The sequence below is a fragment of the Piliocolobus tephrosceles genome, chromosome 20 (assembly GCF_002776525.5).
Source record: "Piliocolobus tephrosceles isolate RC106 chromosome 20, ASM277652v3, whole genome shotgun sequence".
In the NCBI taxonomy this organism is placed as follows: domain Eukaryota; kingdom Metazoa; phylum Chordata; class Mammalia; order Primates; family Cercopithecidae; genus Piliocolobus; species Piliocolobus tephrosceles.
In genome coordinates, this window is record NC_045453.1 from 33,666,563 (window position 1) to 33,692,848 (window position 26,286).

Below are 26,286 nucleotides of genomic sequence, written 5' to 3' on the forward strand. Positions count from 1 at the left end.
GGAGAAGAAAGGAGTTACAAAAAAAGCACTTATACTGTCTTTCATATTTACCTATATAGCTACCTTTATCAGCCTCTTTATTTTTTCAGGTGAATTCAAGTTACTGACTAGTGTCCTTTCCTTTCAGCCTGAAGGACCCTCATTGTATCCTTTTTTATAAATCTTACCTTGTTTTCAGCTGACACAATAATGGTATATATTTACAAGGCACAGGATAATGTTTTGATGCATGTATACATCTATAAGGATTAAATCAGGGTAATTAACATATCCATCACCTCAAACATTTATCACTTTTTGTGGCAACAGTGTTCAATCCTTTCCTCTTGCTATTTTTGAATATACATTATTTTTAACTGCAGTGACCCTACTGGGCAATAGAACACCAGAACTCATTTCACCTGCCTGACTGTAACTTTATACCTGTTGATCAACCTCTCCCCATCACTCCTCCTCTCTACCCCTCCAGGTTTTGGAAACTACTATTCTGCTCTTTACTTCTATGATGTCAGCTTTTTGGATTTCTGATACGAATGAGATCACACAATACTTGTCCTGTGATTGGCTCATGTCACTTAACGTTTTCTAGGTTCATCCATGTTGCTGCAAAGGACAAGAGTTCATTATTTTTTATGGCTGAATAGTACTCCATTGTGTGCATACACCACATGTTCTTTACCATTCTTCTGTTGATGAACATGCACATCGATTTCACATCTTGGTTACTGCGAATTGTGCTGCAATAAACATGGGAGTGTAGTTATTTCTTTGACATACTCATTTCATTTCCTTTGGATGTATACCAAGTAGTGGGACTGTTGAATCATATAGTAGTTCTGTTTTTAATTTTCTGAGGGATCTCCATACTGTACTAATGTACTAATTTACATTCCTCCCAACAGTGTTTAAGAGTTCTTTTCTTGACATCCTCACTAGGATTTGTTATTTTTTGCCTTTTTGATAATGTCCATTCTAACTGGGATGAGATGATATCTCATGCGGCTTTGATTTGCATTTCCTGGATCTGCAATGGGTAACCATTTTTTTTCATACAACTGTTAGCCATTTGTATGTTTTCTCTTGAGAAATCTCTATTCAGATATTTTACCCATTCTTTAATCAAATTATTTTCTTTTTTTTTTTTTTTTTGCTCCTGAGTTGAGTTTCTTATATATCCTGGATATTAACTCTTTGTCAGATGCATAGTTTGCAAATATTCTCTCCTAATCTGAAGGTTGTCTTTTTGTTCTGTTGTTTCCTTTGTTGTGTAGAAGCTTCTTAGTTTCATGTTTCATGTAATTCCATTTGTCTATTTTTGCTTTTGTTACCTGTTCTTTTGAAGTTTTGTTCAAAAAATCCTTGTCCAGACCAGTGCCATGAAGTGTTTTACCTATGTTTTCTTCTAATAGTTTAGGATCTTACATTTAAATTTCCCATTCCTTTTGAGTTGATTTTTATATACAGTGAGAAATAAGGGTCTATGTTATTCTTCTTCATGTCTAAGTATTTTAAAGCCCTCTGTGGACATCTTTTTTCCCCGATATTTTGTTGTAAGTTTTTGGCCAAACTTTTGTTTGTCTCAATTAATACCTCATACAGCTGCATTGTTAAACAATTGCCACTGATTATTTCAACAAGCACCCAGGAGGAGATAGGCTTTTTTCAATGGAGTGAACTCTGTCAGGTCACATAACTCCAAAGTTCTGAGAATGGCTTTTCCTGGTGAGACAGGTCAAATAATGTCAAGGTTCTGGGTATGGAATTTTTGAAGGTTCCCAAGCCCAACATTTTTCTTACATTGGCTGCAAAGCTGCTACTTCCTATAGATATTGTAGTCTTGAGTTGGTAGTTTTTAAGATGACTATGGAGCCAGGTAGAAGGGGATGGAAGTAGGTCAAGTTAAAAGCCACGGGCCCTGCTATTCCCACTAAAGTTCAGGAGTTCCTCTTGATCAAATGCTCCTCAGGTTGTTTCCACCTTTTGGTGAATCTCTAGAATTCTGAAAAAGTTAATATTGAAATATTTTGTCAGACTCGTTGTTGCTTTCATGAAAGGGAATATTTACAGATGTCCTCACACAGGGGTGTCCAATCTTTTGGCTTCCTTGGGCCACACTGGAGGAAGAAGAATTGTCTTGGGCCAGACATAAAATACACTAACACTAATGATAGCTGATGCGCTTAAAAAATTGCAAAAAAAATTCTTACAACGTTTTTTAAAAGTTTACACATTTGTGTTGGGATGCATTCATAACTGTCCTGGGCTGCATATGGCCCCTTGGCAGTGGGTCAGACAAGCTTGCTCTACTATTTCTGAAGTCCTGCCCACCAGGCTGTCTTGGAGGAGAGAGTTTCCCCAGAAGGCTTGCAGTCCAGAAAAGCACATTTCTTCTATCCCTTTTTTATAGATAACTGTGTGTTTCCATCACCCCAAAATTCATATGTGGAAGTCCTAATGTGACCTTAGGAAGTCCTAATGTGACCTCACACTCCAATGTGACCTTATTTGGTAATAGGACTTTTAGGAGGTAATTAAGATTAAAAGAGGTCATAAAGATGGAGTTTTACATCAATTGTAGATTGGATAATAAAAATGTGTCACATATACACCATGGAATATTATGCAGTCATAAAAAGAATGAGATCGTGTCTTCTGCAGAAACATGGATGGAGCTGGAGGCCGTCATTCTTAGCAAACTAACACAGGGTGAGAAAATGAAATAACGCACGTTCTCACTTATAAGTGGGAGCTAAATGATGAGAACACATGGACACACAAAAAAGGAACAATAGACACTGGGGCCTACTTGAAGGCAGAGGGTAAGAGGAAGAAGACAATCAGGAAAAATAATTATTGAGTACTAGGCTTAGTACCTGGGTGACAAAATAACCTGTACAACAAACCTCCATGACATGAGTTTACCCTTAAAACAAACCTGCACATGTACCCCTGACCTAAAGTAAATGTTAAATAAAGATGAGGTTCTAATTTGCTAGAATCGATGGCCTTATAAGAAGAGGAAGAGGAAGGCTTCGCTCTCTCTCCAGGTACACACATCAAGGAAAGGCTGGGTTAGACACCTGGAGAATGTGGCCCTTTTCAAGCTAAGAAGAAAGCCTTCACCAAGAACTAAGAAAGCTGGCAGCTTGGTTGGTCTTGGACTTCCAGCCTCCAGGAGAAATACATTTCTGTGTTAAGCCCACCCAGTCTACAATATTTTGTTATAACAGTTCCAGTGGACTAAGACACCCAGATAATACCTGTGCCTTATCTATTACTCCATGTGAAATGATCTAAGCTTCATGGTCAGGACATGAATTGATATATATTATATGTAAGGGAATCATGTAATATCCATTTAAGTTTTGGTTAAAAAAGTTACAGCCCCCTATGACCAAGAATCTTCGTTTCTATTTGTTTTGTGGACATTAAAACGTTGCACACAATTTTAAGCATATGATATGCTTATTATAGAATTATTTATAGAGATCTATTCCCATTATTCTTAATTTAGAGAACTGTCATTGATAAAACAGCTGAGTGTGAAGAATAGAGTATATAGGTTGTAGACGTGAATGCAGTTTAACAATATCCACTTAAAGACAAATAATTAAAAACTCTGTTATGTGGATGTGCTTTTGTCTGTGAATGCATGCTCATTGAGAAAGTTATGTAAGGATATTTTTAGCACTGGCTATTACACAGGAGTAGCAAAAGAGAGTAAAGTAGCTTTAAAAAGTACTCCAGGAAACTGGAAAAATAAGCATGGTAATGTGAAATAAAATGTGCAACTTAAAAGTTATGGAGTAAACTACCACAGATATACTAAAAATTGAATAGTCACGTTCACTTATTCATTTGTCGGTTCACTAAATAAGTTCAGTCTGAAAACCTTCTGGGTGCCAGGCTTTTCTAGACATTGAATTAGTGTGAATAAAATAGTCTCATACGTTGTGAAACTTACATTCTAGAGAAACACCAACGGATACGCACCAGAAATTTACTAAGTGTATAATAGCATAGGAAATGAGATTGTAATGTTTTTCCTTAGATTTGCATTACCATTTCATTTAAGAGTAAAACTATCCATAAGAACGAAATAGCCATAGTTTTTTATTCAGACGTGTTAAATTAAAAATCCACTAGGAAGGGTCACACCTTATTGCCAGCCATGGACAATGTAGCACGAACAAGTTATTCCATTTCTGAGCATGTGAGCAAGAAGTGGTTGAAAGGTAGGACAGAGAAGCTATGGAAGACCCACAGCACAAGCGGACTCTGGGGTCACCAGGGGATTGGGAGACGCATCTCAACCAGGTCCCACCTATGACCATGAAGTCTATGACTTCCAGTACCTGTGCCCTTCAAGACAAGCTGCCTGACTCAGGAGACTCAGATGCCCAAAATGATCTGACCACCACCACGCAGGACCTCCCATTTTTGGACTTTCATGGAATGAGTCCTGGTCCTGGTGTTCTACAGAAATACAGATAAAAGCTCAGACATTCTGCCAGGAGCCTTGGGAATGGGGATGTTTCCACCAACAAAGGATCAGCCTACAACTATTAAAAATGCCTTGTTCGCAAAACACTACAAAATAGCTCTTTATCTAAAAAATTGCCATGGCAAATATCACCCCAGTGAATTAGGTGTTTGTGTGTTTTGCAGAAAGTGGTATCTTTTCTAAAAGATTGCTACCTAAATAAGAATGCTCTGGAGAGTCTAATATAGAAATAAAAGGATGGTTCTGTCAACTTTTGTGTCTCTTTTAAGGAAGAGAAATGTATTGCTCTGTGCTGCTCTCCTCTCTCTCTCTCTCTCTCTCCCTCTCTCTTGGTCTGTCTCTCCTTCTGTTTCTCCCTCTCCCCTCCTCCTCTCTCCCTTTCCATCTCTCTCTCCCTCTGTCATTCTTTCCAGTGCTCCAACTATCAGAAAGTCCTCAAATCTAAGCAATCAGCCTGGAGTGCTCCAGGCTGTGCACTGTACAGAGAGGGTGTGACATATTTACATATTTAAGGGGAATGAGCCTCCAGTGTTCTCAATAGGGACATGGTGGGGTTTTTAGCTTTCTAAGGCAACATCACCTATTCCTGGGAACAATCCGAGTGCTTCACAATAGCCCCCATGCAAACTCTGCAGTGACAGGAACGTGAAAGGAAAGAGAACAGGGGCTTTGTAGAGACAGCCTCTTACTTGCCGTTGACAGGGAAGGAAGGTGGAATACCCACTGCAGGGAACACCTCCAATAGTCTCACCATGGGGAAGCTGCCAGCCTTCTGCCTTCACAAGATGGATGGAGCCCTAGTAAGGCACTATTGTGTGACAGGCTTTGTATATTAATTATGTGGTGTTGAGAAGTCAGGCCAGCTTGACCTGCCATTTCCCACGGAGGGGCTGCAATGAATTCAGTGTAGCAGGTTAGAAAGAAATGGAGGTTTTGTTTTTGCTTTTTCAAGGCAGGTACATTCTGTGGGCATTGGCCATGAAATGAAATCAAAACAATATTTCCGTTCTGTTCAGGGCTCGAGAATGAGGCCCGTGTTGTGTTCTCCATAAGATGGGCTGGAGGCTTTGGGAGCTAGTGCCCTCCACAGCCTTCACACTCACTGTTAACTGGGTGAGGTCCAGGTGCCAGGCTCTGTGCTAGATCCTTCATGGGCATTAATTATTGTTCTTTCAACAATTCAGCAGCATAGATGGTGATGAGCTTGAAAGTGGAAGAATGAAGTGTTTTTTAACTTTGCCTCTTTATTATCATTTTCGTTTTGTGTCAAGACCGTACAGCATGTAAATGGCAGAGCTGGGAGGTGAGCCTGCCTCCCTTGCTGCAAAGGCTCCCCTTCTGCAATGAAGCAGTGTCTCAAGCAGGATTAACCACTTGCACCAAGTCCCTCCCACTGTAGATGCAGGCACACCCAAGGAGCATCCTGTAAGTGTGAGCCCAGCCCAGGAAGAGGTTCTCAAAGAGTGTGCCACGAGTGAATGAATGAATGATTTTACCTATGTCAGGAACTGACAGCTCCTGGGGGACTGTAGGTTGTAACTCCCGGGTCTGCATTTTAACCCCAAGGTGGATACCACTCCTTTGAAAGTGGAGTGAGAAGTCCTTTCATAGCTGTCCAGGTTCTGTGAGCTGTCCAAGGTGCTGAACGGATGCTGCTGGTAGGAGGTCCGTGATGGTAAAAGAACAGTTCCTGCTTTTGAGCGTCTGCTTGCCTTGAACGTTGCCTTCTGGCTGCAGCTCCACAAAGCCAGCCACCTCCCCCCACCTCCACTCTGCCTGATGCTGGCTAATTGCATAAACTATAATTTGGACCTGCTATCTCCCTCTGCCCCACCCCAGTGCTGACCCACTCTCCACAAACCATGTTCTGGCCCCAACTCAGTGCCACGCACAGGCTTCTCTGCCAAAGACAATGGGAACCCTGCAGGGATTGGTGCAAAGAATTATCTCACAGAATAGTTTGAAGACACCTGGGCATACCTCAGTGCTGAGGCCGCATGCACCCTCAGCCCAGTGTGGAGTGGACAGCAGTGTCACCAGAAGCCTGCGTTTTTCACCTCAGAGTAAAGGGGAGCTAAGACCTAGATGGAGACTGACAAAGAGGTGGAAATTAATTGGAAACCAAAAGAATGAGAAGGGTCTGAGGTGGTGAAGGTGATTCTGGGCAGAGCAAATTATAGCAATGAAGACTCTGAGGTGGAAGATGGGGTAGCTGGGCATGTTCAAGGCAGACAGGAGGTCATGGTGGACTTGGATCCTGGTGAGCATGTAGAAGAGTGGATGGAGATGAGATTAGAAGGCATCCAGGGAATATGAATGACCATCCTGGGAAGGAGTAGACGCAGAGAAAGGGCTGTTATTTTAGCTAGAGATGCTGAGTTGGTGGTCATGGGAAGGTATCTAAAGTCATTATTAACATACATAGCTATGTTAAAATACTCATTTGTTTGCCTATTTGTTCATTTTTTGTCTTCCCCAGAAGAATGCAATCTGCATGAAGGCAAGGACAATGTTCCTCATACATCCACCACACCTAGAGTCATACCTGCATGTGGTCCACCTCAATAAATATTTATTGAATGTGGAAGGAGAGCAGCCTACCTGAACATATATTAGAGACAAAATCATTTTCAGCACACAAGTCAATCACAACCTTGAGAACGTGGACTAATTATTGGGGAAAATGGCAGAGGCAGGGATTCACACTGCAATAAACTTCCCCTAATCCCATCCCTTCCCTTTCAGCTACAGTCCTTTCTTGATTAGGGGAGGAGGAAAAGTTAATATATGGAGATTTTTCCTCCCCTTTCCCGCCTCCATGAGCACCATTAATAACTTAGTGCAATCTTCCTTCTTATTGGTGCAAGTTATTTGTAAAAAAAAAAAAAAAAAGTCATTATCCAAACAATTCACTACATTTGGGGGCATAGCACATGCTGAATGCCTAATTCCCTTCCGTGGGAACTACTTGCACACAGATCATTACCAAGCACTGCTTGTTCTCTGTAACTCTTAGTGGGTATCACACTTACCCACAGCTTGTTCCAAAGATGGTTCTTGTATTTGCATGTTGCCCCATATGGGTGAAGTTGGTGGAAATCTTCAACATCTTGCAGCTATGATTTTTGAGTCAACACAGTGTGTAATACAGAATAGAAATCTAATAATAATTTGGTAAATGAAAGAAGGAATGTGTTGATCCATTACTTGCTTTATTTTTGCCAGGCACTGCACTAGGCTTGGGATTTGGGAGTTGAATATGACCCATTGAAGTTGTCAGTACAACTCCTACTATAGTAAGAAAGAGTAAGACAAATTCAGCCACAAGTAAAACACTTGGCAAAGCAACTTCCATGTCACAAGAAATGCAGAGCAGTGGCACAAAGGAAAGACCATGAGTGTCCTGAGAACCTCGTCTCCTTGTTCTCTGCTCTATTCGCAGAGCTAGGAAACACATGTGGCGTGTAAACAGGCATTCAATGAATGCTAGATACAAGAATAAAACTCAAAATTTATTTACCAAAAAAATCTATCTGGCATTGAGCAATATCTATCTCAACTATGTCTAACAGAGAACAATTATATATTAGACTTTATTTTTTTACCCGTTTTAGATTTACAGAAAAAATTAGAAGTTAGTCCAAAGGGTCCACATACACCCCACATCCAATTTTTTGTCTAATTAACATCTTTCATTGCCATGATACATTTGTCACAATTAATGAACCAGTATTGATAAATCATTAAGTACAGTTTTGGAGGATACCCGTCTATTGGAATTCATTTGATGTCTTCTAATATTTAGACTGGAATTATGGGTTTGGGGAGGAAAAATGCAGCGGTAAAATGTTTTTCCTATTCTTGATTACAGAAACATCTTTGGCTTTGTAAGAGACTGGCAATGTAGCTTTACCATTGTGCATTCACAACAGCAGTGAATAAGAGTTCCTATCCCATCATATCAAGGGTACATAGTATCTGCATGATATTACTGCCTGCATCAACCTTGATCAAGTGGCTGAGGTAGCAATGGTCAAGTTTCTCTATTGTACTTACTCCATCTCCCCCTTTCCATTCGATAATCTATCCTATGAATAGATGACTTTCATCCTGTACTCTATGGAAAGAAGCCACTATGTGTAGTTAATACCTATGGGGTAGGAGTTTTGCTTCTACTCATGGGATCCTGCTCATGAAGACAGGGTATCTGGGTAAATTAGTTAAAATTATCCTTTATTGGAAAATTGTCTTTTGTCCTTATTTATTTATACGTTCATTCATTTAACCACTAATTTATATCAAAATAAGTTAGTGGAGATTTATTTTACAAGTTGAGTTATAACCCGCCCCATTATTGCTCATTTAGTTGGCCTCCTTGGCTCAGCTTTGGTCATTAGGAGTTTTCAGTTGGCTCCTGTGCTTTTTGAGATAGCCTTGTCAATGTTTGTGTTGTTTTATATTTCATATGTTTGTTTGTTTTAAGCATTTTCTTCCTTTTTGGCCCCACAAGCTGCTTCGGACCCATCTTGTATATTACCTGCTCCAGTCCCAGAATGAGCCATTTATTAAGAATCCCTGGTTACTTTTATTGGAGAACGCCATTAGAAATGAAGATCTGGACACTAGATGTGTTTGTTGCTACTTGGATGCCACTATTTCCAGGCCTTATCAACTAACAGAGCAAGGGAATATGTGTATGTATGCTAATTCAAGTGTATACATATACCTATGAATATTTCACCTATATCTGTATTAAGCTAAACACGAGCTCCATTGATGTCTCCAACCCTAATCCACAATCATGTGGGTCATTCTCGGCTCCACCCCTCTCTCCTCTGTAACATCCACTCCAACAATGAGCAACCTGGCTTCCCTATCCAACAGTCATTTAGTTAATTGTTCAATTCCAATATACATGTAGAGTGACCTCAGGATTATCACCCCAGACTCCATGGGAAATAATTTCACCAACTAGAGTACAGTGCTTGTATATCTTTTGCCTTTAGTCTTACAGACTAGTTATATAGATCAGGACCTTTCTCCCAAATCCTTGTTCAGGGTTGATTTCTACAGTTGCAGCACAATTAGATTCTCTTCTTACAAGGTTCCTCCCTGGGATGAAAAACCTCTTAAATGGTCTTTAAAATATTTGTATTTTAAGGTTTACTCTTCATTCTCTTAAGTTCTATGGGTTTTGACAAATTTATCATGTCATGTCTCCAACATTACAGTATCAGGCAAAATAGTTTTATTCCTCTAAGATACTCTGCACTTCATCTATTCACCACCCCTCTCCCCTTGAACACCTGGAAGCCACTCATAAACTTAGTATCAATACAGTTTTGCTTTTTCTCAGAATGATATATACCTGGAAAATTAACAGCTCTACAGGAAAAAACTTCCTGAAGATACCTGGGCTTTTAAATATATGTGTGTGTATATAGGTAGGTAGGTAGGTAGATAGATAGATAGATAGATAGATAGATAGATAGAGACATAGATATAGATGTAGATATAACCAGCACACCCATTTAGAAAAGATGACCCAAATTACATCTAGATTTAGACCTTGTGGAAACCTTACTATCATGTTAATTATCATGTTAATTTCACATGCAAACTGTTCAACTTTCTCCTAGGAGTTTGAAATGGCCCTTGTGCCCCTTAGCAGACAACTGGCCTTCCCCCCATCTCAGGGCCTTGGGGAGGGAGAGCTATGCAGCCCTGGGTACATCCCAGGAGAGGCTGGGTTCCTGCCATGGGGCCACCTGATCTATTTACCTGCTCTAGCAAAGACAGTTGTAGGGTTTCCCAGACTAATTATCACCTGATTCTGCAGCAGGCACATTACAACGTGTGGAGCAGGGGCCATGTCATTCCCGCTGTTGTCTTACATAGGCAGGACTCACGGGCTTGCTGTAGAGAAAATCATAGCAGCTCCATGGTTGAAAGGGCACCATCCTACCATTTAGGGAACATAGTTGTGGATGGAAAAACAGCCTTGTTCTCAGGAAAATGTCAAACGACGAGTCTGAAAGGAAAATAGAAGTTAACTTTAATCTTCAGGAAAATGAGAGATCTGAGATGGAAGTGCCGTATTTTGCAGAGTAGACAAACCTTTTCCTCTGAAGCTCCTCACGTGATCTGTATGTGAAACCCAGTGAAACCCAAGCTGGTGCCCTAGCCACCCAAAGCACCTGCCCCTGAGTGTACTTTTTGCTGGCCTCTTTCAATCCTCTTTACTTCATTTCTCTTCACGAAACATGTTCATGGTGTCTGCTCCCAGGACCCTGAATTTCCACTTATCTAACTCCTCTAGTCTAACTCATTTGTCTCAAAATTATGTGTATATATAAATATATATTTATTATATATATAATATATAATATATATTATATATTATAAATATAAATATATATTATAAATATAAATATATATATTATAAATATAAATATATATATATATAAAAAACTGTTCCAGCTTTGGCTGCTGGGAGCTATGTCAGTGGATGCCTGTGCCCCTTAGACATACCCCCATCTATGTGTTGTTGTTGTTTTTTTAACTTTTAAAGTTTTATTTTTTGAGCATTTATTTGCTTTCTGACACTATAAGATGCTACAGACTCATCTTATACTCTTGGACCAGTCCGAAAATCAGCCATTTCTCCTAGGAGCCCTGGTTTCTTTAAGGAAGAATGGTGTGAGAGAGCAGTAACTGGGATCTAGGTGTACTCACTGTGAATACTCATTGCTGTTGGCCTGTTCAGCTGACAGAGTAAGGAGACTTATATGTGTATACTGTGTATGTGCACCTACCTACAAAGATTTCTATGTGTATGCTAACTGTGTATATGCACCTGTCTATAAAGATTTCTGTGTATGCTGTGTATATGCACCTATCTACAAAGATTTCTATGTGTGTACTGTGTATATGCATCTATCTGCAAAGATTTCTATGTGTATACTAACAGTGTATATGCACCTAACTACAAATATTCCTACATGTAACCATCTGTATAATATTCTACACATGAATGCACAGGTTCAGTATTTCCTAGGTTTACCTCCATCGCCTCCCAAATAATCTCCTTGCCCTCACATCCTTATCTCTCAGTCTGCTTCTAGGGGAGCCCAACTTAACCTAGCATATCTCTGGGCCTGGGAGAATTTCCAGGCCATCTGCCTAAGGATGATCTGAAGTTCTGTCTCCACCCTTTTCCTGACCTCACTGTTGGGTCTTCTCTGCCCCTGCAGGTTAGTTGGGGATAAGGCTTCAGGAAGACTCCAGGGTCCCCTCGGGGGGCGACACGGCAGCTGTCTCTTTGGATGTCCTTTGGATACACTGCAGGTTTTCAGCAGCACCCTTCAAAGATGCACTTTCTTTATTTGGACAAAAGTCCTCTGCCAAAAGACTGCTGGCTTCACCTCAGCAGGATACTCAGCAGCCCAAAAGTGGCCCCAGTTTCCTCACATGCCTCGGCTGTCTGCCTGAGCTCTCCAGATGGCCTTCAGCAGATCCAACATTACAGGTTGCCTCACTGCATGAAACGATCTCGGGCACACCCGGACTCTTCTCTTCTGGCCCCTGCATGTCCCTTTCTTCTTCTTACTTTGGTGACATGGCTCACATTAGTCTCCTTTCCAGCCCCTATCCCACCACCCAAATCAACCTGCCATCCCCCTAGGTGCAACTGGAGCCTTCCCTACCATCCCTTCTCCCACCGTGACTCTTCATGGAGCCAATCCTCTTGGTTCCATTCGTAAATGGGAAGTGACCTTGGTCTCCCACGCTAACTTTGATCTGTTGGAAGCAACTATGTGAAGAAGAAGGCTGAGACTGACTTCGAGCTTATTTGGATCAGTTAGAGATGTCTGCTAGCTGGTGAGTAGTAGCCTAAATGAAGCTATCCCATCCCTCTCCTCCGATTGTTCATGTATCATTTAACCATGACTCTCTCATTAAATTATGAGTTCCTTAAGTTGGTCACTCTGTGGTGCATATTTTTTCCTTCTCTGTGCCTCTCTGGCTCATGTATCTAGACTTTGATTCACTCATCTGAGCGTAAAGCTGAGTTATGAGGTTTGCATTCATACATATTTTGGGAGTGCATGAAGCAACGCCACTATACACACCTGATCAGCTAAAATGTGTTCATGTCAGCTGGTAGCTTACAGAGTGTTAAACATGCAATCAGATATACAGGATTTTAAACCATTTCCCTTCTGTTCTTTGAGTTCTCTGCTCTACAAACCTTCCTCTTATGCCATAGTACATTTGATTATGAACCTTCCAGCCAATTTTCCTTAAACTCACAGAGTAAACCAAGAGGGAATGAGCATATGCACTTGATTCTGATGGGATATAATTTGAATTGTTCTTGTAATATTTGAATTTAAGTCACCCATTGTGCTTTGGACTAAATCCAGCAACACCATTGGTCAATGAAATTTGATTTTATGTTTTATATTGTAAAATAAAATGCAACCAACTCCATGCTTTACTTAAAGAAAGGTTTTAGTGGAAGAAAAATAGTAATAATAAACCAACACATTCTAAAGCCTTTCCTGAACTTCCACTGCAGTTTGTGAAAATGTGATTCATGAGGATGTATTAAATATTAAAACCAGTGTAAGACTTAATCCAAATTTGTAGGGCAGCTTTGCTTAATTTACTGTCTATCACACAATTTCCTTTGCAGATGACTTTTAGTCTGCTGCATAAATAATAAAACGATGCCCACATCCCTCAATTGTTTCCCATAGCCCAATATTAAAATTGAACTTGCCGACATTTAATTCTCTCTAGGATGTGTGTCCCCTTTTCTCTTCTCTCTTTCTTATTTCTTTAACTGGGATACATTATAATTCTAGCCCGACTTTATGAGTTCAAGTGCAGAAGCTGGAGGCAGTTTTCAAGAGTCAGCGTTCATGTTTGGCTTAACCTTGAAACATTTTCTTGGTAGCAAAAGGGTAAGTACTCAGACAGGCACGTTCCTAAGAATACTCAAATTGAAGTGTCACGAAAATGAGGATTTAGCCCCTTTCCTCAGCCCTCTTCAAAAATCTTGCCTCTATTAATGAACCACATTGCTACTAAATTCAGTCTCATTTCACATTTTCCACTTTGCAGGTCCATCCATCACGCTCCCAGGTAGATGGAGGAAGAGCCTATTGCACAATCAGAGGGTTCTCTCTGCCGGGGAATTTACTGACAATGTTCACTCGTAATTTTCCTCTTATTAGGAAAGTTGTAAAACACTGGAAGCCAGAGGATCTCCCTGGCTGCGTTTTTCTTGCCAGGGTGGGTGATTTGATGGAAGCTGTGGGAGACGTGGTTCCTAGGAGTTGCCGATGGGAGTTGGGCGATGGCAGAGCAGTGATTCTAGCAAACCCTGGGTCAGTACGTCTTTAGGGAATGGCTGGGTGAAGGGGATGTTTCCAGGCAGCCAGTGAGGAACACTGAAGCCTAGGTGCAGAGAGCAGTGCTCCAACTCGCTCATCTCTGCATCTTCAGTGCTCAGTGGAGTATCTGGCACGTGTTAAACATCAGGTGTATTTTTGTTGGATGGGTAAAGAGAGGAAGACCAAAGGAGACATGGAAAAGGGGCAACTCCTTCCCATCTTCCACAGGTCCTAGTGCAAGTCAGAGGACAAAGGCAAGGAGTGAGAGGAAGAGGCTGCGAAATGAGAGGCTTCCATGGCCTCACAGTTCTGCTCCCTGACACATCAGGGGTTCCCAATCTTGGCTCATGAAGGTTGAGAATCTGGATCATCTCAAAGCCAAGAGGACCGCAGGAGGTAGTGCACCACAGGGAAACCTTTATACAAGAACAGGAACCACTGGAGGAAACAGAAGGGAATCTTGTGCCTCTGAGCCTTGTACTTCCAGGCCCCTGAGAGTCCCTGGCCCTCCACAAACCCCCAGGACAGAGTAAAGCCTGGAAGGTCGAGCTTTCCCACCACTCCCTCCCTGCAGAGGACTCAGGGAAGATAACCCTGAGTTGTCCTAATTGGCACTCAGCTCCAGTCTTCTCTTCATGTGTTCTTTCTCACATGCAAACTCAACAGCATTTATTGAGTACCTACTGTGTTCCCAGCACTGTACTAGACACAGACAATGTTAGTGAACATGCCAGTCCCCGCACTCTTGGAGCTGACAACCTTGTTAAGGAAACAGATTTTGGATAAGTAATGGCACATTTGATGAGTGTTTCCAAAGGACGGACTACAATGGGGCTTAGCTTCCATGGGAAGAGGGCATGGTAGGGGCTGTCAGAGGGTCCCAAAGCAATGAGAATGTGTGAGAACCACCTCATTCCAGAGAGCACCTTTCTGCTGCATGGAAGGGACTGGTGAGATGGTGTCTGGGTCCAGCCTGGGATGGAAGTCTCCATGAGGCTGCAGCAGTTGCAGGGTGGGGACCCCAGCAGGGCCTCGGATACTGAACTGAGGAACTGTCCAGCCTGAGGACCAGGTCAGGGCCTCTGGTGCAGTGGGAGAATGAACAGGAAGCTGGTGAGAGCATCATAGGAATGGGGCCGGAAGGGGAATGGCAGGGGAGGAGGCTGAGCCCCCTCTTCAAGCCTGGAACAGAAAGAGGCTTAACTCATCCCAGAAGCCAGCTCCCCCCTCAGGTCTACCTCTGCATCTGGGCAGCACTCCCAGGACCTACTCAGGTTGCCACCCTCCCGTGCCCCCTTCTCGGCACCATTCTACCCTGATCTCAGCTGCTCTCCCTACTTCCTCTGTAGCAGGAGGGACCTGCCTGATTCAGAATTCTAAGCCTAAAATACAGGACTTGATGCAGACGAGCAACTGGCTCCCTTCCAGGGGCCTGGAAATGCCACTTGTTCTGTGTTTTGATTTGTTTTTATTCTTGTTTTAGTTTCTCTTAAGAAAGTAATGTTTTTCTAGGAACATTTTTTTTTCCCAGTGACAGGCTAGTATGGTGACTGCACACACAGCTTCCAGACTATGTCCTAACTCCAGTTCTGCCACTTCTTACCTTCACCTTGGGTGGGTGACTCAATCTCAAGTTTCTCTGTCTATACACTGAGGGATCACGGGGATCTTACTTCATAGCGATGTGAGAGTTAAAAAGGTGAACCCACATACAACTTAAAATAATGCCTGGCCTGTAATGAGTGATGGAAAGTGTTTTCAATGGTTGTTTTCATGAGACCAATGGTCCAGCTCTGAGGTTCATACATTGGCCAGTAGGAATATGGCACCAGGAGGAAATCTCACTGACTGGCATCCATGTATGCTGCATCTAGCAGCATGTCTGTGCAAGACAAAGCAGGGCTGAGAAAATGGGACACCATCCCCCATCCCAAAAAAGAAATATTCCTGTTAGAGATGATGCCATGGTGCTTTACGGGAGTGGCCGAGACCCTGACCATCCTGTGATCTAGTTCTGCTGACCTCTGCTGGAGGTCACTGTGGCTAGAGATCAGGTGAATGTACAAGCATCATAGAAGCAAACCACAATCAAACCTCTTTCTTTTCTTGTCCCTAGATTTGCCTCTCCTCAAATACCCCTTTTTTTTTCTTCTTCTTGGGCCTTATAAATCTTTCTGTAGTGATAACATATGCAAGGAGGTGGGGACAGCACAGAGCATCTCTGAATGCATCTGGGACTGCCTGAGAGCCAACTGCTGGAGTAAGATGTTGCTTTGGCTCTGTCTTTAGTCAGATCGTGTGACTCGCCCACACTCCCTGGAAGACTATGGATTATGAGCTTTACCATGAAAGGGGACAGTCCTTTGGGGATGACACAAGACAGAAAAGTAGAACTGAGGCATTCCAGCATCTAAGTCTGAGAAGCAGAAAAAGAGGAGGAGGTGCTGGGTGCCAGGATGATGCTCTTAGTCACCTGTGTGCCTTCCCTGCTATGGGACGCTCATCCCTGTACCCCAATACGAGACCAAATCCAATTTTCATTAAACTTTCATAAACAGTCCTTGACACAGTCTTCCTTCCACTGTGGCATCTCGAGGGTACCTGTATCCTCACCATCCAGTCAGTGAGATGTGGCTGACCAGACTGAAGGATCTCAGAACAGGGCCAGGGACTTACTTCTATGCTGTCGCAGGTGGACTTCACATATGGTGTTTCCTGGAGATGGCTCTCCCAAGGCATTTCCCTAACTTCGTACTCATAATTTGATTTTTCTTAAATAGTAAGAAAATCTCCACATTTGTGCATGAGTCAGGTCTGGAAAAATCTAGATCTTCCCATGCAACTCATAGGGATTTCCATATCCAGGAAAGCAGCATGAGGGTCACCCTAGGAGTTACTGGAAAACACAGATTGCCAGGACCTCTGTACAGTCCTACCTCACCTTCAGAGACTTTGACTCTGTAGATTTGGAGTGGAACTACTTAAACACTGCCGGGGGGGGTCTAATGCTTGACTATTGTACTTCACGTAGAGAGAGAAACTTGTGGAAACTGTACATTTGCTGGTGTCCAAGAGACAAATACTTAGTAGGTAACAATACCTTCAAGCTGCTATTGGCATCAATTGTGAAAAGTAGCCCAGGAAATTGGGAAGAAGAACAGAGAAAGTATCTTAGATGGCTTTTAGCCCATATTCATTTATCAGCTATCCACTAGCAGCTTCCTAGGGACCCAAGTGCAAGGCTGTGCACTGGGGACAGAGAGGGGGTGGAGGGACAGTACTGCCCTTCCCTGCCTTACTCCTCTTTGTCCCATTTTGAGATTCCACCTGCTCATGACCCCCTCTCAAATGGCCATCCCACACTGGTCGTCGCCCAGGGTGGCCTCTTCCCAGTCTCTTGATTTTCTTATTCTTTGGTGACAGTGAAGCCTAGGGGTCAGGAGAAGGGGATCAGGACTCCAGGACAGCTTGGATTAAACCTGGTCCTCTGTCTCTCCCCTGTGGTGTGATCATAGGAAAGCCGCTTAATGTCCTTGAGTCTCAGATTGCTCATCTGTGAAGCAGACAACAGAACCTCTCACCGTGGAGTGGCTATGACTATCAAACAGATTCACATGGTGCGCAGGGCTGGGAATGATTGGCATGGAGTTGAGAAGTCAGGAACTCTCTGTCATTAACATTCAGTTACATTGGTGTTGGGTCCCTCATGTCTCAGGTCACTGGGTAGGAGTTTTGGGGTGTGAAGACACACAAAATAAACAAGCAACATCCCCTGACTTCAGGTTGCTGTGGCCTCTGAAGAAGGGCAGCCCATAGGTAATTACGATGTGGTGTCACAAAGAAAGAGAATTAGATGATCATGAATAAAAGTCCTGAGCCTTGGGCAGCAGTGAGCCATGGGCCAGAAGGATTGCAATGGTAACACCAGTACAGGAAACATGCAGGGGACTCAAGTCACCATGCAGGGCTTGAGCGTGGTGTGCAAAGGGGGAGGCTAGCTCTGTGAAGTGTTCCATGCCCCAGAGCTCCTCCCAGGGTCTGGCTATGACCACATCCATGCTCAGCTCTGTCTCCTGTCTTGCCCCATTTACCCCACCCCTTTCTGCTGAGCACTGTCTCCTAATAAATCTCGCATCTCAGGCCGGGCGCAGTGGCTCAAGCCTGTAATCCCAGCACTTTGGGAGGCCGAGACGGGAGGATCACGAGGTCAGGAGATCGAGACCATCCTGGCTAACACGGTGAAACCCCGTCTCTACTAAAAACTACAAAAAACTAGCCGGGCGAGGTGGCGGCGCCTGTAGTCCCAGCTACTGGGGAGGCTGAGGCAGGAGAATGGCGTGAACCTGGGAGGCGGAGCTTGCAGTGAGCTGAGATCGGTCACAGCACTCCAGCCTGGGTGACAGAGGGAGACTCCGTCTCAAAAAAAAAAAAAAAAAAAAATCTCGCATCTCAGGGTCTGCTTCTGGAGAACAGGACGAAAGATAAATGAATGCGAAATCTGGACCTGTTTCTAACATTTAGAAGCTCTGCAGCCTTGGGCAGACCTGTCGAGCTAGGATGCCATCCTTATTTTCCATTTGCAGTCTCCAAACTGTTTGCACAAAGCTTGGCTCTCCTTGATCTTCACAATTATCCTGTGCAGGTGTTGCAGTAAAACAGGTCCTGTGGCCCCCAAATACAGAAAGGTGACATGTAGGAGGCTAAGGCTCCAAACTTCCAAGTTACTGAGTCAGGGCTCTGACTCAACCCTACCATTGTAAGTTCAGCACCATCCACCCCTCCCCTTTCCTCCTCCCCGTCCTAGTCTAGGTGATTGTGAATTTCATGACTGCCAAGTTAAATATGTGAAAGCATGATACACATCAGGGATGTTAGTATAATACTTTGAATATATAATAACAAGAGCAGAGGCAAAAATGGAAACTATGATGGCAATGAAGGGAACAGGAAGCCACGGGGCTGCATTTCCGGCAGGTTCCTCCCAGACTGTGAAATCTCCTTGTACCTGATTTCATAGAGAGATGCTGCGGAAAATTATAGACGTGATCAGCTTTGTGATGATAGAAGTATCTTTGGCTCCTGCTTCTCTCCTGAGATCCCTGAAAAAAAAGTACCTTAAAGCAAACAGATCCACATCTGAATAATTATCCAAGGAGCCAAAGGGGATCCTTGGGCACAGCCACTCCAACTTTTAGAAAAAGGTCAAGGAGTGAATCAGGACTTCCCATAAACAGTTCTCTCTGGGCACTTTTATATTGTTGCATTTCTTGTTGTTCCAGTTAGGTCTGGTTCTAACTCAGTTCATTAAGAACATAACTAACGAGGCTAAAGAGAGGCAGCTAATTCCCGGGCTTGGTGAGTCTGCACACCTTGCCACCTCCTCCTGAACTCTCTCCTCCTCGTCCTCCTGCTCTCCCTCCCCGCCTTACCTTCCTCCCTCTCCCCTTCCCTCCTCTCCTCCTTCTCTAGCACCACAATTTTTCAGTATCCTCACTGCCAACATCTGTTACTGCATTTTTACTAAGGGCCATATATTGTCATTCCAATCATCCTTTATTGTTAATTTAATTACACCCTTTGCACAGATGATCTGCCATTCAGAGAGTGACATAGCTTGCCCAAGGTCAGACAACTGCTAAGCAGATAAGTCTAAATTCAAATTTGGTCTCCAAACCTACCAGGTCCATAATTCTATAAATTCTGAAATCTGCCTGTCCCAATGAAGACAGCCTGGCCCTGATCTAGTTCCATGCTAGAGGAGAGCTTCCAACACAGTGGGAAGTCTAGCACTGTCCCTTCTTACTCCCCTGCAAAGACCTTCCCAATTGTTGCAGGCGTTCTTCTTTGTCATGACTGACTCTAGGACCCAGGACCGAAAGGTCCAGCACAAGCCTTGTCCCAGATGCATCCCAGAAGCTTGTCCACACAAATCCTTTGATATAACAGCTCCCTTGAGGGGCTTTATATGGGCAACAGTCCACTAGGGGAGCTCCCGACAGCACTGTTGATGGTGGGAAGACACTGAAGAATGCTGAAGAGCTTGTCTGGAAAGGGCTGGAGGAATCCGTGCTGGGATGGGCACGGGGGAACTCAATGACACCCTTGAAAATGAAATGAAATGCTGATGTGGGAAGATCCCAGCCAAGGTTCCAAATCATGGGTATAGTGTGAACCTTTGGAATAAATGAAAAATACGTACAGGTGAATACAGAAGTGGACTAACGTAGACTTCTAGAAGAAATTACTAAGAACCAAAACAAAAACACCTGCCACTCCTAGGTAGAGCGTTATCTGGGGAGAAGAATCTGAGGCAAGATGGGACCCTGGGGATCTGCATTTGTCTTTTCTAGGGTCACAATAAAACAAAAGTAAAATAGCCTCAAGAAATTCATTTTCTTCCTTTTCACTTAAACAACGCTCACTCTCTTGTGTGGGCTGCTGGCTTCAGCCTGGAGCTGTGGGGTTGGATGGGTTCAGCCCAGAGCCCCAGACACTCTCCCATCCATCTGTTTCTCAAATCCTCCAGTTCTTTTCACCCCCAGGACCTTTGCACGTGCCAAACTGTCCCTTTAGGGTGTTCTTCATCTCAGTGGCTGCTTCGTGCCCTGCAGAGACACCCTTGAGCCTCAGTTGTCCCCTGCCCACCTGACCTAATGGCCAGTTTCATCACTGTCCCCACACCCTGTTCCCCTTACTTCTCTCCAAATGTGCAAGTTCATAGGTCCCTGTGTGCTAGCTGTTTATGACCTTTTCCTCCATGACGTTTTCCTCTCTCTGCGCTCCACGCAGGTAGGACCACCTTTATTTCATTCATTGCTGTAGAGCCAGAATCCAGCTCAACATCTAGCACCAGGGGGGCACCTGCAAACACTCCTTACATTGATGAATTAAGGGATGGCAGGAAGCATCCCAAGCACAGATCAGGATGCTTCTTAAATATTCAGCTCTGCAACTTCTCCTCATTCTTGGTTTTCAGACATTTCCCTGCCTTGACTTTTAATTCCCACATCAGGGCAGACAGAATGGAAAGTCTTCCTCCGACGCTTGGTTTGCAGTGTAGCCAGAGCTAATGGGCTTTGTGTCGTGTAGCAAGAGTTCCCGGGCTTTGCACTGCATGAAGTCTGGGTTTGAATCCTGTTGTTGCCACTTCCTGTCCCAGGTGCTGCTCCCCACATGTGACTGGACTCACTGCGTCCATGAACTCAGATTCTTTTCTGTCAAAAGAGCTCATGCACATTTTCTCAGTTTGTTTTCACCTTGAGGTAAACAGACCTCCAACCATGTCTAGTCACATTGTAGGGGGAGTAGGATAGACAATAGATTGATATGCTCAAATGTATCATATTTTACAAATAAGATTTAACTGTGGGAAGGAGGTATCTGTCATTATGAAAATAACAAGGCAGAAAAATAGATTATGAGCTTAATATTCACAGGGAAAGACAAAAGGAAGGAAATTTCCAAATTTTGCATAGTTTTGGTAACAAGTGTGTACGCGGAACACTTCCACAGACAGCCGCCAGCCTTGTGACCGACAGCATCACCACTGAGAAAAACTGGGCGACCGAGAGCAGCTAAGACCATGTATTCTTAAAAATAGTAACATGGAAGCTCAGAGTGTGGGCCTGAGAGACTCTCAAGAGGTGCGTGGGCTGGAGAGACCAGGACCAAAGAAGGGCATGGGCCATGCAGCTGGGACTCCACCCACCTCTACTAGGCACCAGTTTCTGAACATGTGGAAGTCAGTGCTCTCAGGGACAGCTCTCAACCACTGCTGGGCAAAAAAGAAAAAAAGAAAAAATCAGTAAATGTTCTGTGTTCCTCACCCCTTCGTGCGATAGATCAGAGACACTTTCTTTGGTGATTGCAGAGTCCCCACAGGACCGGGTGCCCTCCTGCTCATTAACTTACCTGTGCTGGCTTGAGTCCCTCCCCACCTCACTTCCCTAGGACCCCTGTGGCTCCCTGGAACCTCTCCCACACAACCCACCAGCACTCAAATCTTTATCTCAGAGCCTGTTTCTGGAACAGCATGATGTAAATAGTGCTTGAGACCTGCTTGGCTACTTCAGAAGCCCCTTCCCCTACAAGTCCTGGTGAGCCCCTAGAGACAAAGTTCCCCTAGCCACATGTCCACATTGCAGTCCCGATCTACCCGCCCATGTTGTTGCAGGGAGATCCAGGTCCCTGCCACGTGAGACAACCAGGGAGGGCAGCTGGGAAGGTGGTCTCCTGCTCATTCTCACCCACTTCTGTTCAGGACTATTCTTCTCAAAGCGAAAGGGGAAAGGCGGGGGTGTCAGGGAAAATAGTAGGATCCTTCCCTTTGGTCTTATATTTCATTAATCAGCTCCCTAGAAGCCACTGGGAAAGAGGCGTGAGTCCCCTTGGCATTACCAATGATCCCTGATCCTGACTCAAAAGCCACTTCCTGCTGCGGAGACGTGAGGGCAAGTTGCTGGGGTTTTCATGCCAAGATATTCACTTCATCACGGCGTGAAACTCACTTCTCCAAATGATTCACGTTTCTAGGACAAGGAAGCCTTTTAAACTATGTCCATGAGTTCAATATAAACCCACTTTTACATTCATCTTGATGGTAAAAATAAGTTTTCAGACAATTTTAGTGTCAGCTGCAAAGTGGAAGCCTCTGTCAATGTGCAATGAGAAAAGAAAAATCTTAAAAGAAAAAGAAGGATTCAGAAATGAGCAAAGAAAGGCATATCACTCAGGAAGAGAAGGTCCACAAATTCTCCATCTATCACATTCAGAATGTGCCTTCCACACAGCTTCTCTGCATCCAGGTTCTCCAAAGACACCTTCTGATATGAGGTGTAATTGCAGTCACTGTGTGTGAGTTCCGAGGCCAGCTGTGGTGATTTGCAGAGGAAAGGCATGTTCCTGGGTACTGGGTGGGTGGGGGCCATCATAAGGGTCTTCTCATTATTTAATTTACACATGAAAACAGAGCCCCTAAATTAAATATGTTTTGCAGGCTGAAAATGTTGATTAAGCAGCATTTCCTCATTGAAAATTGACTGAATGCTGTGGTGCTGAGCACCTGTGAATTTCAGGTGGTGGAAGGGGTTAAACTCCTGAACTCCTGCATTGACTTCACCATGAGGAGATGTGTTTTCTTCCTTCCCATAAAGTTTGCCCACCCTGGTAACTTGTCAGGGTCTTGACATTCTGACAGGTACAGTGTGAAAAGATGTGGGATTCTGTGTTTAAATTCCCAGAAACCACGAGCTAGGAAGAATAAGGAACTGGAGACGGGCTTTGCGGGTCTGAGAAGCTTGTATACTTTCGGAAAATAAATATCATCTCGGGTGTTTTCAACCCTGCAGATAAACAGATACCTGCAGACTGTCCCCCGTTTCTCTCTGCTTAAGACCCCTACTCAGCACAGAGCCCCTGATCTTTAGCAGGTGATCCGCTCATTCTCCCCTGGTCTCCAGCCAGCCCAGGCTCCAGCGGAACAGCCCTGCACATCTCCAAAAGCACAGAGCCCTGCTCACCCTCAAGGCCTTTGGGATGACTTTCCCAGGGGCCCTGTGCCCAGTGCCTGTGCCAGGGTCTAGGCCCCACTCTGTCTTATCTGGCATGTCTCTTCTCTGGAACTCTTCCCTGACAAGCTCTGTACCCCCAGATAAATTCCTATGTGTTTCTCCTTTGCGACATACAAGAGGATTGTGACTGAGTGATTGTCCAGACCATAAATGTCTGACTTCCAGGTAGCTGGTGAGCTCTACGCAGTTAGGAACTCTGTACACCTTGCAGACGGGGACCATGAGTGCCTGCCACATGGGTGCTTAACTATAAAGAGAGAGGTATAGATATGGACACAAATATGAATATGCACATAAAATGGATATGACATGGATCTGAATATGGGTATGGACATAACATAAATATGGATGTGAATATGCTATGGACATAGGATTCAATAAAGTATGTACATATGAATATGGATATGATATCAATATGTATATGATATGGGTACAGATATAAGATGGAGATGGATACAGATATAATATGGATAGATGTATAATAAAGATATTGATATAGAGATGAAGATGGATGTCATGTGAATATAAATTTGATATGGAATGAATTTGATATGGATGTAGATATTATATAGATGTAATATGGATATGCATATTATATGGATATGGATATTATAGATATGACTATAAATATGATATGGATATAAATATAATATAGATATAGATAGAATGAGGGTATGATAGGGATATGGATGTAATAGATACAAATATAGATATATTGATATGGTATAAATATGATATGTATATGGATACAATATAGATATGAATTTGACATGGATACAGATATGATATAACTAGGGATATAGATATGGGTATGGATACGAAATTAATATGGATATAGATTTATATGAATATGGATATTATATGGATATGTATATAGATATGGTTATAAATACAATATGGGTATAGATACAATATAGATATAGATAGAATGTGGGTATGATAGGGTTATAGATGCAATAGATATGAATATAGATATATTTAGATATGAATATAGATATACTGATATGGTATAAATATTATATGGATATGCATACAATATAGATATGAATTTGATAAGGATATGGATATGATATAAATAGGAATATCGATATGATATGGGTATGGATATGAAGTTAATATGGATATAGATTTATATGACTATGGATATAGATCATATGGATATGCTATAATACGGATCTAGATACAGTGTGGGTAATGATAAGATATGGTATGCATATAACATGGGTGTGGATATGGTATGGATATAACATGGGTGTGGATATGACATGGATGTGGGTATGGTATGATATGATATAAACATGGATATAGAGATGATATCACATGGATATGACAGTAATATGGATACAGACTTATATGGATATTGATATGCTATGATATGGATGTGAGTAGAGACACGATATGGATATTGATAAGATAGGGATATGGAGATAGAAGTAGACATTGATGTAGATTCAGATCCATATCCCGATATGGGAACTGATATCGATATTGAGACTAATCAGATGTCATGTGCACAGAGATACACATTGCTGCGGATACAGGTGCGGATACAGGTGTGGATACACACATAGATGCAGATACAGATATTGCTATTGCAGCCTGAATGTATGAGTGACAGGACACTCCTCCGGCTTCATCTGCTTCCACCCTTCCTCCCAGGTTCATCCCAGCCTACATTCTTGGGACAAGTGACCCCCTATGAGGCCCCCATATCCTCATCTCTGAAATGGAGGTGCTACGTCAGAGGATGGAGGTGTGGATTAATGAGACAAGCAGAGGAAACACGTCACCTGAAACTGTTATTCACTTGCAGATGAATTAAGTGTTCCCCAAACCTGGTTAACTGACAAGGCAAGTCTGGGATACGCTGGCCCAGCCCTTCAGCCCTCAGTCCACGTGGACTCTGGAGTTCGAACCGGGAAACTGTTCATAATTGGGGTGTCCGCGCATTTCCCTGTTGGCATACCCTTCACTTACCTCAACAGGACAGAAGAAAGGAATAGGCAGAATGAATAAAAATGAGGACTGCCTTTGGAATAGAAATGAGTCGCTCAAAACCTCCTCTTTCTTTTCCAATTAGGCATCACTCCGTGGAGGCTGCTGGACCACCGAGCACTAGAATGAAATGGAGCAGAAGTTGGCTGCCCAGGAAATTGCTGCCTTCACCTTGATGATTGTACCTTCCCTCCAGCTCCAGCTGGCTTAACTGCAAATATCATTAAATTCAAAATCTCTCTCTCTCTCTCTCTCCCTCCCTCCCTCCTTCTCTGTGTGTGTGTGTGTGTGTGTGTGTGTGGGTGGGTGTGTGTAGTACCTATTGATAGCCACGGGAGCTAATCAAATGCACTGCACATTTCATACTTTCATGCAATTTCACACAATTACAAATTTTGTAAGAATGCAAATGAAGAGAAAGCCAGGAACCAAGGTGGTTGAGTTGTGGGAGAGGGCATCAGAGAGCCAAGAAGTCTCTGGTTCTTTCTAAGCTTCCCTGAACCACTGGAAACTTGCCAAAGGCCCCCAAGCATTGCCTCTACCAGGTTGTTGTATGCACCAGGAGCAATCATTGGGAGGCATTTAGAGCCCAAGTGATCCAGGGTCAAGAGGTATCTTGGAGAGGAGGTGGAAAAAACTTCCACCTGAGTCTCAGAGTCCCTGCAAAGTGGTCCTCTAGTCACACTCCCCGTTGCAATCATTACTGAGCACCCACAGGCTACAAGGATAGGGCAGCTGAACACATGTCATCACGAGGTGGCTCACTGCCTTCTGAATCACGGTTGGCAAACTTTTGTGCAAAAGGCCAGACAATAAA